General features: G+C 45.5%; 1 protein-coding gene across 3 annotated transcripts in view; it reads right to left on the bottom strand.

Moving 5' to 3' along the window:
• GPATCH2L (G-patch domain containing 2 like) overlaps positions 1-15,171 on the bottom strand; it is a 60,593-nt gene that overhangs the window by 2,925 nt on the left and 42,497 nt on the right. The gene's annotated exons all lie outside the window — the stretch shown is intronic.

Below are 15,171 nucleotides of genomic sequence, written 5' to 3'. Positions count from 1 at the left end.
CATTATAGGGGTAAAAAAAAAATACATCAAAAATACTAGAGTTGAAGTTGTCACTGCTGTTCCTAGCACTAATGTTCACGTGTCATTTCTGTCAGAGAATTCTCTAGGTAGATGCAAATGTTTATTTATATTATTTTATCCCATTTCAAAACCTTTTCTACAGGAGTTAAATTGCCAACACTTTAGAGATATTTTGCCTTCCATTAACATTATGCCCTTCAGGAAATTAAATTTTAAACTAATACCATTTCCCTGGCTTTTTCATTAAAGAAACATAATGTACATGCAAGCAGAAAACACTTAGAGCATCTACATGATCTCCTGAAAATTTTGCCCAATGATGCAAAAGAGGGTCTTACCTTTACACTGGCTTCATTCTCCCACTCTTATATACAGATTAGATGATTAAGAAAGGAACTCAGTTTGTTATTTCTTCTTCTGACAACAGTTTCTGACACTTGTACTAAAGCCAAGCAGATTTTAAGGGGGCTCTAACAGGTGGACAAGTCCTCTTTTGCTCACCTCACCTTAAATTACAGCTGAACATCATTCACCCAATGCCCACACTACTGCAGGCCTCTGAAGTGTTCTGTAGAAGGAAGGAGATTACACCAACCTATGCTACCAGGAGGCAGAAATGAGCACTCTGAGTGACAGAGAGAATAAAACCTCCCACTCATTACCAGCTCCTTGCCTGCAGAAGAGGGGGTATCATGAACTGTGCAACATATCTTAGAAAAGCCACTCACTTATTCAATCAAATGCCAATAAAATTGCTTCCCCCTTGGAACTGAAGGGCCAGTGTCTTTTAGGAGCATGCTTTAGTCATAGCACTCTGGATGAGAAACAACAAAAGAACTAACCACCCTTGTGCCAAAGTAGGGTGGCAAGGATGGTGCAGCACCTCCTTGGGAAGTGGACCAAGCAGAAACCCCACCTCTGACAGGACATGGGTATAAATTCCCCAGGTGGCATGTGAAAAATCTCTCTATAGGGAGGTTTACTGTATTAGAGCAGTAAAACCACCCAGGCTGAAGAGGCTGAAGTTTTCCTGGGCTCACAGACGGGCACGGGGGGGGGGGGGGGGGGGGGGGGGCAGGCTGGCTCACTGCACATAGCCATTTAACCCTTCCTCAGCATCCTGTGACTTTGGCATAGAGGGGGAAGGCATGTGAGAGCAGGCAGGGGATACTGGGGCAAAACCTCATCGGCACTACTGAGAAACAGGGACATGTTCATTTCTGCCCTGTCCCAAAACTGACCCGCCTCTATGGTTAAGCAGGCTCAGAGATGCCTAACCTTGCTGACCATCACAGGTTTCTGTCTGTAGCAACCAAGAGGTGGAAGAGCCAAAGGGCAGTTTAAGTCTCAGCAGTACTATGCTCGCTTATATGATATACGCTCCCAAGTCATCTCCTCCCCTGCCATACTCCTTCACTGGTCATTTCTGGAGGGGCAAGGCAGAGCTCAGCGCTGGGCTGAGTTACAAGAGTTAAGCAGCTGTGGCTGCCCACTTACAGGTTAAAGAGGAGACCACCAGCACAGGCAGGAGGAAGAGCAGCCAGGGGCAGGAGGCAGCAGAGACCTGGCAAAGCACTCTGTTCTGTTCTCTCTCTCCTGCGGTTCTGCGGGCGATTACTCCGGAGCACCCAGCCATACCAAAATCAATAAACAATTTCTACGCAGCCCAGGGAACTTTGCCACACTTAATAAAAGTCTCCAGTCACAGTTATGGCTTCATTTCAGCTTAACGTCTTCTTTAACTGTCCCTTCTTTTCAAGATCAATTAGAGGCACATGCAAAGAGAATAAAAAACCAAACCAAAACAAAACGACAAAGGAAAAACCTAAAAAGCAAGGTCATATGAAGCAGTCCAGCTCTCTCCCCCTCCTCACCTCCCTCCTGAGGGGAACATGGAAATACAGGGACTGACAGGTAACGCATTCGGACACCTTGTTTACACGTGCTTATTGCAGCCTTTCGTTCTGGACACATATCAGCAAGAGACCAGCCTTATTTAGGAGAGCTGGACTATTCCATAAGACTCAATTGAGCCTGTAGAAGACACCTTTGCTCCCTGCAATTTCAGTGCAAATTCAGCACCCCTGAAAAATAACTAATACGAAGGATGAAAGTCTACTGGTCCTCAAAAAGGATACAGCACATACACTCTTACGTAGATCTTCATCTGGTGCGGGGATGATCCAGTCTCACTGTTCCAAGCATGCCTTGGCTTCTGACAAGACACCCAGAACCCTGCCACTGAATCATCCTCTATATTCCAGTGACTTACAAGAGGAAAGGGGTAATGAAGTAGGGTAACTTCCAATTAATAGCAAAAGGAGGCAAACAGCTTTTGGTCTCTCCTCCCACTCTGCACACTGCAGAGCTAATATTGCTTTGATGTTCTGTATTAAGGTTGAAAGTATTAGAAAGGTTATCTGTGGTTTTTTGGTAACTTGTCTGAAATAGCTGGTTCTGCACCTGGGACATCTGCTCTTGTACAAAGTCTATGACAGTCACTTTGCTCAGAGCCTGGCCCATATGCCAGACCTTCAGTCCTTATGAGGCCTCTGGAGTTCAAACACTTCCTCAGATAGAACCCAAAGTCTGCCCTAGCTGAGCTGAACCCACAGGCCACCACGGTTATTACAGACAATAACAGCTGAGCCAACTCCTTCATTGTTTTGCAATGTTTTAGACCGATGGAAATTAAGATTTGACAGCTCCACGCCCCTGATGCCACCACTGCCATTGTATATTGCCAACTGTATAATGGAAACAGACTGAAATCATTACAACTCCTCAGTTCTTCTCGCTGCTGCAGGAATCGGAAGGGAAGATCTGCTTTGTGTTTATGCCATCAGACAGCACGGAGTCACCAGAGAGCAGCCCTGGGTAAACAGCAATTGTCGGGACTGACCTGTCCAGGGAAGACACTGCTAAACTGCTGCCACTTGGCAGCATTGGCCCTGGAAATCCTATTCCCACAGGTAACAGTTTGGCCTCTTAGATTGCTCTTGGAGAAATGGATCCTCCCACTAGAAGTATAGCTTTGGAGAGTAAAGCATGGGCACTGCAGAAAGTGGGACAACACCTCCACCATGCCTCTGTCACCAGCAAAACGTCTCCCCGACCTAGACCTCAAATCAGTAGTGCATCTATACTGAGCCTGGGTCTCCTCTTGTGCCTCCTTCACCAGAAAAAAGAGCAGAAGGGAGGAAGTTTGGGGACAGGCAGACACCACTCTCTAGCTGGCTCTCACTGCTTTGGTAGGGCACACAGAGAACTAAACGCATGCAGAGTCAGCAGGGCAGTCTAGCCTTTGAAATTTAAAAATCCAAAGAAGGTGGACAATAGGGCGATTATAGGAAACAAAAACTCACTCAGCCTTCAACCTAAATCATATTTCTCTGACAACATCTCCGAAGTGTGGGCTCTGCTCCCCAGCTAGATATCTATTCAAAACAAATCTACCTCTTATCTTGGTTCCTCTTCTTTCTGCCTATATGTGCCTTCATACGCGTATCTTCCCTGATGACTTTCAATGTGCCTTAGCTGGTATCCCAAGATGCCCTGGCTCTGGTCCTGAAAATGAAGGACAATTAATTCAGCATTCAACAGTTCAGCAGTCTCTTTTTTGCCATTTTATTTCACACTGATGTCATCGCAGATCATGTATCATCCTGCCCTTCCTCTCCTTTACTACTTGTGGCCTACACCCACATCTTTCTCTGTTTGAACAGCACGTTCTCTGGACAGTAAGTTCTCTTATTAGTAGTCTGTGAAGCCTTGGGGTCTGCTCAACTTCGGTATTGACCAGAACCTTCTAGGGACTATAGTAGTACAGAAAGTGATGAAAGACTGAGTTTACAATGATCCCACAGGCTAGAGCAGTTGCTCAGGGCATCACCTTGGTCCATGGATTGCTTTACTGAAAGTAATTCTTACGTCTCCCAGATAGAACTACTACTTTTCCAGGAGGCCACCCCATGCCTTTTCTTCACTTGACCTTTGCTGGAGGAGTTTAAAGCTCTTCAGACACCACTCACTGGACACTGCAGATTTTTCAGCACGCTCACACCACGGCAACTCTAAAATAACCCAAGTATGCATCAGATGGAGCGAAGCATTTCGAAGCAGGTTATGCAAACCTGCGCCTGGTTATACCCTCATAATTTGAGGCCTCTCAGGGAACATTGAGATCACCAATATATTAAAGAACACATCCAAAACTAATAGGGTGTTAAATATTTCCAATTCAGAAGAGCCTACATGGCTGGGAGGAGACAGTTCCAGTAAAAGACTGTACACTGCTGCATCACAAGCCTTCAGCAAGAGCAATGATTTTCTTGCTTGCAATATTTTACAGACTGTTTGAGGCTAAAGAAAATCTGAAAATCTGCCTTTGTTGTTTAAATGCGAGATATCTCAGTGATACCCTGTGACAGAGAGTTGGTCATCATCTTTAATATTTAATCTTGCGCTGTGGTTCTGCCACCTGTATGAGTGGGTAAACAGCAAGGCCTAGAAACTGCAACCTACAACAGAACACAGTGACAACCACCACATCTGTAAAATAACAGAAAAGTACTGTCTGAGTAGCTCCTGGTTTGGTTGGGAGCATTTGGAGGAAGAGAAGAGGGCTAGACAGAATAGACACGGAGGCTAAATAATGAAGGCTCTAAATTAGTCATTGCATGGAGCCAATAAAAACATCACTTGAAACAAAAGAATTCAGTGAAAGTATCACTGGGACAAAGGTGACTGGAGGGATGACATCTTGTAAACCATCTGCTGGCTGGAGTCAGAAGAGAACTTTCTCCTCTGCTAACATGTTACTACAGGTTTATTACACATCCCATTTGTATCTACCTGGAAAGCACCAGTGAGAAGCAAAGCAATCTCCTAGGCTGCGACAAAGCTTTCCATTAATAATCCATAATTTTCATCCACCAAGAGAAATCAGGAGGTACACAGCATTTTCAGAACTGCTCAAGATTCTCACCTGCCCACTCAACCCAGTTTTGTAAGCATACACTACAGGTGCAAGTAAGATGATATTGTTGCTGTTGTTGTTTTTCCTTAATATCCAAGCACTTGGATGTAGCCAAGCAAGGTCAGGAGGTGACCATTAGCATTAACAGTGTCTTGTCTCCATGGAAGCAAAACTACCTTCAGGGACCTGATTCTATGGGAAATAAAAAAAAGATCCTCCAGGAGAAAGGTAAGGCGGCATTAACCACAGGCTGTATAAGAACGTTGTTCAACTGTGCAACCTATGATGGCTGAAGCACTTTTTGTTGTTTGGAATAAGCAAGCACCTTACACAGAAGCTTCCTCTTATGATACTTCCTGAACACTTGATGGTTTCCATCTTCAATACAAAACCTGTCTCCATGCTGAGCAACCAAGGGTCCTTATCTAGGGATGGGAATGGAGACCTAGTAGGATGCGTAAATGAAACTGGATCATGTAGTCAAACTGAATAACATTCAGTTCATAATGACCTGTCATAATCATCTGCCAGGATATGGGGAAATGGACCAAATGGTTTCCCAAAGGGAGGTACATGTTGGAGGGGGAATGGTTAAAAACACAGACTAAGGCTAAGGTTCTGAGCACTGCATTGCATGCCCTGGGTACAAGAGGGAAGTGGAGGGGCAGCTTGAGAAACAGGTCCCTTTTCCCTGATCCCTCTACTGCTGGCAAGGCTATCATTTTATTCAGGAAAAACAGAGCACTAGAAGGGTCTGGAAGAGAAAAGACCACAGCTCTTCTTCTCCCTGCCAAGGTGACAGCCCTAAGGGCCCAACAAAGCGACATATCTGCTTGTCTTACTCTTCAAGGATCACTTCAGCTGTGGCATTGTACTGCACCCTCCCACCCAACTGGGATCATCTCCAGTGGCACTTATGCTTCAGTTGAGAGGAGGAAGGATTTAATACAGGAATGCCCTGATGCTAATGCCTTGCCAGAGGTGCATGAAGCACTCCACGTTGCCAAGAGGCCTGAAAAATATACAGTTCTTTGGGACAAGGTCTTTTGTCCTCCTTATCGGCTGATGTGCTCTCACAACTGGAAGTGGGACTGATAACCCGCAATACAGGTCACTGCAGCACCTGAAAATAAGACCATCCTTCCCTTTAAACCAACCTGCTTTAGTGCTTTCCCAGATGAAAAAATATAGTCAAATGTCATGCTCCTTCCTCAAAGCCAGACCCTACAAACCCCAGGAGCAGACAGTGACTGCACTTCTGCATCTGAGGATTATTCAGCACAGCCCACCTCTGCCTTGGGGGGTAACAGCGCTGCTTGGATCGTCTCCCCACAAGCACAAGAGGGCTGAAGGGTCTGACCCTCTTTTCAGCTGTGGAGGAACACAACCCCTGCACTTAGAGCCCTGTCCAACATCAACCTGATGTTGAATGTTTCCAGTGGTGGGACATCTACCACCTCTCTGGGCAACCTGTGCCACTCTGGTCTTGTTATAGCACGCACGCAGGCTGGAGGGTCAGACCCTCTTTTCAGCTGTGGAGGAACACAACCCCTGCACTTGCACGCACGCAGGCATGCAGAGCTCAAACAGCGCTGAAGCACCAGCGCTGCCCTCACAGGGTGTGCGTGGCCTGGCTCCCCAGCACGGAGACCTTTCCAGATCTGAGTGCACCCCTCAATACATCAGGCCTATTTCAGGCTTCTTCTCCCCTCCCCTCAACACCCCCCCCCCCCCCTTTTAAAATGGCAGTTCTCTCTCTTCTGGCTTCACAGAATCCTTCAGAACTCCAGCATCCTTTGGCATTCCCTATCTGGCAAATTTTCATCCACCTTACCTACTAAAAGCAGACAAGAAGAACAAAACATCTGTGCTGTACAGGGCAGATGGATTTGTAAAGCTAAATGGTGCCGGGCAAGTGGAGAGTTGCTTGTTGATATGACAGTGAACTTGAGGGTGGGCTCAAGAGACAAAAAGGTGAGAATAAGTGACCCCCGCATTGCCTGGTGTCCCTCATTCCTCCTGGGACAAATTTGTCACTCTGGTGAAATTCCCACTTGGCCATCTCGTCCTTCTTTAGTGATTCAACTGCTTAGCAAGCGTCCCCCTCAGCAAACCCTACACCTCTCTTTTGCAAGTAGCAGCCTGCTGTAGAAGGGAGCCACTTTACCAGGCAATAACACCTGGTGGAGAGAAAATTCCTGTAAGCAGATTCCTTGTGACTGAAGCAGCAACCTTGACCAGTCACTTCAGAGCCCCATTACATCCATAATGATACTGTCTCCACCTTTCCCTTCCCCCCAGCATGAAAGATGAGTGGTTGTGTGGAACGAGTCCCCGAGCTGTGATGGGAATCCGTCTCGCTTGGCTGCAAAAAATATATATATCCTGGTATGGCTGTGATGAATCCTTTCATTATTCATCTGCAATTGCCCTGCTACTGCTGCTGTTCCATTCTCACTCTCTCTCTTTCTTTTATAAATAAAAATGGAAACAGATTAATGACAAATGTTGACAGAGATTGCTTTTAAACAGCCACACCTGAACGTGGGCTATGGGGGAGGAGCAGTGGCAGAGCAGCAACAGAGAGATGGGAAGACCAGGAAAGACTAAGTAAGAGATGGGAAAAGATGAAGATGCTCACTCCAACTGTGCTAGACGAGCAGTGACTGGAGCAAGGTATCTTTCTGGTGGTCAATTTGCTCCAACAAACGAGCTCTGGATTAACAGAACTATGCATCCAAAATATTTGAAATAACTACCAGTAGTCAGTTGTGCTGTCAAAGATACTCTGGAGCAAAGTTTGTGGAGACTCCAGCAGAATATTCACGGACAAAATGGCAACACACAGAGGGGCAGTTACACATCCCCAGTGATGAACACATAGTACCTGATAATGCTGTTCATCCCGCTTTACTCCTGGTGACCAGCAAATATCAAGGCTCTAGTCCGTACAACTGTCAAAGCGATTTGTAGTTTGGGAATGTGGCTCAGATGGGCAAAGACAGTCTGTGACCAGTCACGCCACAGGTTGACACGATGAGTGCATCCAACAGCGGCAAACCTGGCCTCATGACACCCTTCCCTATCCCTTCCCACTGCATGAAGAAATACAACAAGCCTTTTACCCAAGCAGCACTCCAGGAAGCTCCTTAATGTTTTATCCCCTTATTGAAGAAAGGATGGGAGCAGGAGAGGAGAGGCAGAAGTGATATCCAAGTCTAAGGGAAAGAAAAACGGACTCACTTCGGATTCACTTCTGATCTTAAAATAACCCGTTGCAGCCATTCAGAGCTGGGCTGCAGGAGACTGAGAGCTGTTAAGGTGCTGCCCTCTCATAACCAAACTATATCTGTCTCTTGTAGCTCCTGACACAGTGTTCTCCTGAGCCAAACTTCAAGTTCTCATTGTACAAACAGGTGAAAGACCTGACCTCCAAAATGGCCAACTCGGACTGCTCGGTGTGCCATGCGCTGCTGCAGCATCACAGAGAGGGGCAGCGAGCTGCAGCTATTGCACCTGCCTGAGTATTTAGCCCAGATCTTGCATCTTAGACCTTTGATGTGCTCTGTAAACCCTGCACATTGGAATAAGTCTCTTCTCCCCCACGGGAGGACTGAAGCCACTCTCTTGTCCTTCATACCTACTGATGCCCTTTAAACCATCTAGAGGTCCAGAGATGACGTTATTTTTTTTTCCTCCATTCTTCTCTCTGCTTTTAATGTCTTCCTCCTCCTCCACAGACAACCTGAGTTCTGTAATCACTTCTCTATGTACCTCTACCCCTGTGGTGATCTCCAGTGGCTGCAGCCTCCTCCTCCTCTAGGTCCCATACTTCCTACCTCAAGCACCACCTGAAGATACCGCGTCTGCTAAAACCACCCTCTACCAAACCATTTCCAAGGCTATCTTGCCTTCCTGCCACCACTAACACCTCCTAGCTTAACTCCTCACTCCCATCAAAGTGTTTGGCACCACCTTTGAGGGCAGAGATGTGCATGGACTCATTGCTGCTTGCTCGTTGCCAGCCTCCCACTTAACTAAACCCATTTTCATCCTTCCCTCAGAATTGCTCCTGCTCTGCTGGTGCCAAGCCACCCTCCTGTCCTCCTGAAAGCAAACTGCTCCTTGGACTCCTTTCAACAGCAGCTAATGCAAGACATTACAGCACAGAAGCCTGCGCCAACATCCAGTGCGTAAACAAAGGCCGGATACATGAGAAGAGAGAAGGCACTGTCAGCATTTAATGACAAACACTAATTGCAAACAGGGGGATGGAGCTCTCCATCCCTGTTCTCTCAGCAGCCAAAAGCCATCTGAGCCAGGAGATGCGGCCATTCACAAACCAGGATCCATTAATGGCTGAATGGCCCCCTGCTCAGTGTCTGACTGGCTGCCACCAGCCTGCTCGGTGTCCGACTGATCCACTGAATGGACAGCCAGCCTCTCGGAGCTTTAGTTTGTACCTCAGCAGTGCAGGGACACAGAAATGTAAGGCCTTTAGCGAGGCAATTTCAAAAACCTTTCAGGCCTGCCACAGAGTTGCCCTGTAATCCTTGCAAAGTTTTAACTTCTCTCTGTGTCTCTTGTTTTCCTGAGAAAATTGCCTTATATCCCATCCCAGAGGGCTACGGAGCATGCTGTTTGTGGGCCTCAACTTCAGTACTTCTATAGACAGCTGTTGCAAAGGACTGATGGCTTTTTTAGTAACATTCTCATTCACCAGAAAGGCTGGTTCTCATCGCATGCAACATGGTGCAGAGATACTCGGTATTGTCCATCAGTTTGCCCCATCATTCGTTACACCATATAAACAAACAAATCAGCCCCCTAAAGAGAAGAGATCCACATGAGGCACTTTGGGTTCTCTCGAGCAGGGAAGATCCGCTTTTTAGGAAGCGTATATGGTTATGTCACAGGAAATGTCCCTTCTCACCTCAGCTAAAGATGGTATCGAAATCCCTAAGGAGCACCCGGCAGAAGAGGAGCACGCAGTTCTTGGAGGCAGCTCCACATGGCTTTAAAACCCTCCCAAGGACCTCTTTCAGCCTTGGACTTCATAGAATTCCTACGAGCTGCTGAATCCTTGGAGAGCATGGGGTGACGGGCACAGGCCTGTAAGCGATTGAGCTGAAGTTAAAACCTTGGTGCTGCCACCTGGGCAAATGTCCCCATTCAACCATTACTCCCCAGAACTTTCTCCCAGCCCACCCATCACCCCAGTTCTACCTTCAAGCCTTGGGCTGCCTCTGGCACTCCTCACACACGTTGAGCCATGCCAACTGATTAAACCAGCAGAAATCAAGTCATTTTTTGCAGTTAAGGGGGTTGATGTGACTCAAAGGGGCCCAAGGAGTGAAAGGTAAGCAGCAGGAGCTTACAGCCAGGTAGGGGAAGGCAATGGGGTGGAGATGGAAGGAGAAGGCTTCCTCTTTCAGCAGAGATGCAGTTTACCTCACCTCATGGCCTTGCACCCCATATTTCCAACAAAGAAAATAACATCCCTAAAATTTCAGTCAATTGCAAAGACTTTGTACAGTGCTTTAGGATGGATGTGTTTGGGTAAAAAAAAATAATAGTAGCAAAATGGAAGGCCAACACCCTTCCAGATTCCTACATGCTATAGGGTTTCAGCTCCCACAGACACTCAAGGTGATGCTGGAAAATCTTTGAGTGCATTGCAGCTGACCTTACTGTCCCAATCTATCCAGCTACATTTGCAATCCATCCTGCTCCAGTCCTCACCGTACTTCTCTGTTGATTTTAACCTACACAGCTCTTGAGGGTTCAGAGTCTCAGTCCCCCCAGTACCCACCCCTCTCCTTAGGCTCTGGGGCCAGCAGTTGCGTAGTTACTTGTATAGTTACTTAAGACAGCCACATGAGAGATGGTCAGCCATTGTTTTGCTTTGGAAACTTTATTAGCTTTGATGCTAATTGTTGTTTTCCAAACCAACACCCTGCATTAACACACGTGAAGTTTTAGCCCTCCCAACATTGAGCAGATTTGAACTCTGTGGAAAGGCAGAAGATCTGGAGTCTATTGACCTTCATTCCCCATCACAAAGTCCAGCTTTCACTCAAATTTACGTTTAATGAGATGACATGAAGCGCCTAAGCAAGAGGGTATAGTATTCACGTGGGTATCAACCTCCCAAGCAAAGGCCCAGCTCAGCCTGTCCCTTTTTCCTCCTTTATCCTGCCCCTTGTGTCTCAGAGCTTTGCCCCTTTGCCCTTGCTCTGACTCTCTCCTGATCCTCCCATCAGGTGACAATTTGAATTTTAAAGCCATTTACACTCCAAAAGGTGCATAATCAGATTTTTATCCTGTACTTTTCTGATGTGACTTTTTTATTATGACATCAAGTACTGACCCATAATAAGGATGTAAATGCCCACTTTAATGTCTATTACCAGTATCTGCAGATGCATATAAAATTATAGTATCATCACATAACTACATATTAACCTCTTGAGCTCCATGACAGACAAACTCTCCAGGGAACACTGTATTCCAATTTTCAATTACCAGCAGTAGTTCAGTGACAAGCAGTAGAAGTTGTACTCATCCATATCCTAAACACTCAAGGTACTTGCAGAATGATAGAGAGGAGAGTAGTCACATTCTGAATACACCAGTTCTGGTGCTTCCAGTTGCCGGCTTCTTACGACAAGCGTTTGGGTCCTTCCCAGGAATAAATACACAATTACATTTAAGTATACGTACAGGTGGGATGTAGCTTACCCGAAAGAAATTTGTGGTTTTCAGCAAAGTTGTTTCTGAGTCAGGTGGTAGTGCATGATCATCACTTTACCCACAGCCGTTAGCAGAAAGAAGATAAGGTGTACGGCAACACACCACGTCGCATCTTTTACACTTCTGTTGAGCAAACAATGCATTTTTCTCAGAAAATGCCCAATTAGCACAGGTGTAAAGATGCAACGTGTGAGCAGGGAATTATGTGGTCCACAGTACTTTATTGCATGGATAAAGGTACCACAACTGCAGCTACCTGCCCAATCTCAAGATGGTATTTGTAGAAACTGAAACACTCTGATTTTCATCTTTCAGGTTAATGGCATTGTTTACACCAGAAATTGGGTATTCAGCTGCAAACAGAGCCTGCCAACACACGTCCGACACAAGAATCCTACAAAAACCTGGAAAAGGAGATTGTTTGTGAGGTTTTGGGTTGGGTTTCTTTTGGAGAAGGGGTGGTTTTGTTGGTTGTTTGGGGTTTCTTTTTTTGTTTTGTGTGTGGTGGTTTTTTTAAGATGCACTGATATTCCTAGAAGATCTAAACCTGAGAATCAATGGAGACAACAGAACAAAATACAGGATAAAAAAGACGACAAAAGTTAATACCATTTTTTCTTTGTACCCTTCCCCTCTTTCTCATACAGCTCAGTCAGATGATTGATTCTGGTTCCAAAGAGGGTCTCTGAACCAAGGGCATTCTTCCCAAAATATACACTAAGATTTCTGGTATTTTAAAATTCTGCTGAGATGGGCATTAACAGGCAGCCGATTTGTTAAACAACAGTCAGCTTTTCTGCACTGGAGAGCATTGCTTTGGAGTTTAAGGAAAACAATCAGAGGACAACACTTGAAATATCAGTGCAAGATGTGAGTCAATAGTCCTACCATCCCATGCTGTTCAGGTAAAAATATGTAAAGTGTAACTGCTCAAGAGCAAGTTTTCACCTACCTATTGCTCCTTCTGGAGTTGTAGGAGACAAGCTACCTCACAGCAGATCCCCTGTGGAACTATGCATTTGGGCTGCTCTTTGAATTCCTTTGGTGTCCAGGAATAACAGACGTTTCCAGAGACAAAGCATTTTTTAGACAGCTAAAATATGAAATGAATACATACCAAAAATTCCTAGCTCAAAAATAAACAATATATATACATATACACACACCTTGTTGCAGATAAAAATACTCAAAAGTGAAAAAATGAACTGCCATCCTAATTAATCCCTCTGTGCATGTGCATTACAATAATCCCAAATCAAATGATCCCATCGTTTATTTTCTGGGAGGGACTAGCTTCAGACTGACCACAGAACACACACCTCTGGAAAGGTGGGGCCAGGAACCGACGGAGGTTGGGTCTGATGCATTTGCTGCTGAAGACAGAAAGGACAAAGTGGGAAACTGCCAAGGCAAAGTTCTTGTGATGAAAGCAATTGCCCACCCACGCTGGAGCGACACCTGCCTGTTGCCATCTCTCTAATATCCAAGAGGCCAGAGAGCGACTTCAGCAACGGGGACCGTGCTCCCCACCTCATCAGTTACTGTGGCTGGATTTGCAGAAGCTCTGAGCCTTCATACCTGCCGTGGAGCTTCGTGAGAAATACAATTTGAACCTACAAAAAAGTACAAAGCAAGCCACTCCAAATTTCCAGCGCCCAGGTGTCTCACCTTGGGCCCCCCCAATTCAGAGACAACTCCTGAGTTCTGCTTCAGTCACTCTGACTTAAAACTCCCCATCTATAAAATAAGGGTGACAGTAACATCCAAATTCTCAGCACATAAATAAATTCATTAACATTCTATGCTGCCATAGCAGGAGGTACCCTGAAAACACTAACAAGGAAATTACTTCTTCCCTCTTCAGAGCAGAGCCTGGATGCTGTGCAGTCAATAAAGCTTGAAGTCAGCTGAAATGAGGCAAATAAACCCAAACTCCTACACTGACTGAGGCAGGAACCTCATGTGAAAGGGGGAGGAAACAGGATGGAACACCCAACCCTCAAGCCCACCAACAAACCACGCAGCTGCCTGACTGCATCGTACCGTGCATGCAGAAGGGCATCAATTCCAGCAACACAGGCCATTTGAATTGTAGCCTTTGTCATGGGAACACAAATTTTCCAGTTTTCCTTTTTTATTGGTGGGTTAAAGAAGGTTATTTGTTTAAATGTCTAAATAAATACGTAGACACGGAAGCTTGTTTTCTTCTGTGAAACGCCACCTGCCCTGTGGTAGCCCTGTGGTAGCCCCTGTACTGCTTGAGTGCAGGGCAATGGCTGCACCTCATGGTACCTCTCCTGGGAATCAGACCCCGCACTCCCCATTCCCACTCCTTACTGTCTCCACAGTACCTGAAAGGACCAGCAAGGGATAAAAGGCACATGAAAGCTCCCCTCACTGCTCTTGTTTTATATAGGCTCCTCTTCGTGGTGACACTGGACAGTCAGGAAAGAAAAGACTGGACTCCTTTCACTCACCATACAACGCTCAGCATTAAGAGCATCTTCACCTCTGGCTTTCTCAACTTGGGAATGCTCGTTTCCCCATGGTGGGGGCTGAGTGAGGCCAAACACTTGCAAATTACGTGTGATGAAGCAGGATGAAGAAAAGCCCTAAGGCAATGGTGGTGAACCTCTCAGAAAGCTGGTGTCAAAATTACTAAAAAACCATCAGTGTCAGTGCTGGCATTAGTTTAGCAGAACCACTGGCTTGGCATCATTGCCCCTGCAGGCAGTCTGTGTGGAGGAAGCTATGACACCTCTCAAAGTAAGATTTCTCCAACTACATGTGATTTTAAAAGTGTGTTTTGCAAAATCAGTGTGTTTCATCTGCCTAATGGCAGAAAATCCTGACTAAGAACTGCTTCTTCTCATCTTTAGACACCTCCCTGTTGCTCCCCCACTAGAAATGAATGAATGAAATTAATGTCCTTTAGCATTTTGAAACTCTAACCTATGTTTCATTGGAAAACTACTATCAAGTATCAAGTATTGCTTTACTTCAGTAGAGAACAAAACTTGTACCCCCAGATTTGAAACACCCTTTATTTAGATGTGAGAAATCCTCCCTCAGTCTGTAGGAAGTCTACTTGTATTCATTTGTAGGTTCAGTTGATTCTCTGAGCAAGAAAAGTATGAAGCAAACATGTTCTGAAAAATATCAAAATAGCTAACAGCCACCACAGTCAGCCCTGTTACCGAATTTACCACCAGCTATTCAAACTGAACTGAGAAAATTCGCAGCCCTTGGGTGTAAAATTAAGGGCCTGTGAACAAGAGTCATTCAGCTTTTTCTTTCTTTTTTTTTTTTTAAATAGAAATTCCTCCAATTATCAAATTAAATGCTTCGTTACTCAGAAAAAAATGCAAGTGTGGGGAAGACTGAACCAGTTCATAATAATTTTTAGGTATCTGACATTT

Source organism: Falco cherrug, chromosome 7, assembly GCF_023634085.1.
Source record: "Falco cherrug isolate bFalChe1 chromosome 7, bFalChe1.pri, whole genome shotgun sequence".
NCBI classification, from domain to species: domain Eukaryota; kingdom Metazoa; phylum Chordata; class Aves; order Falconiformes; family Falconidae; genus Falco; species Falco cherrug.
Note: the sequence above shows the minus strand (reverse complement) of the source record. Positions and strands in the feature narration are given on the sequence as shown.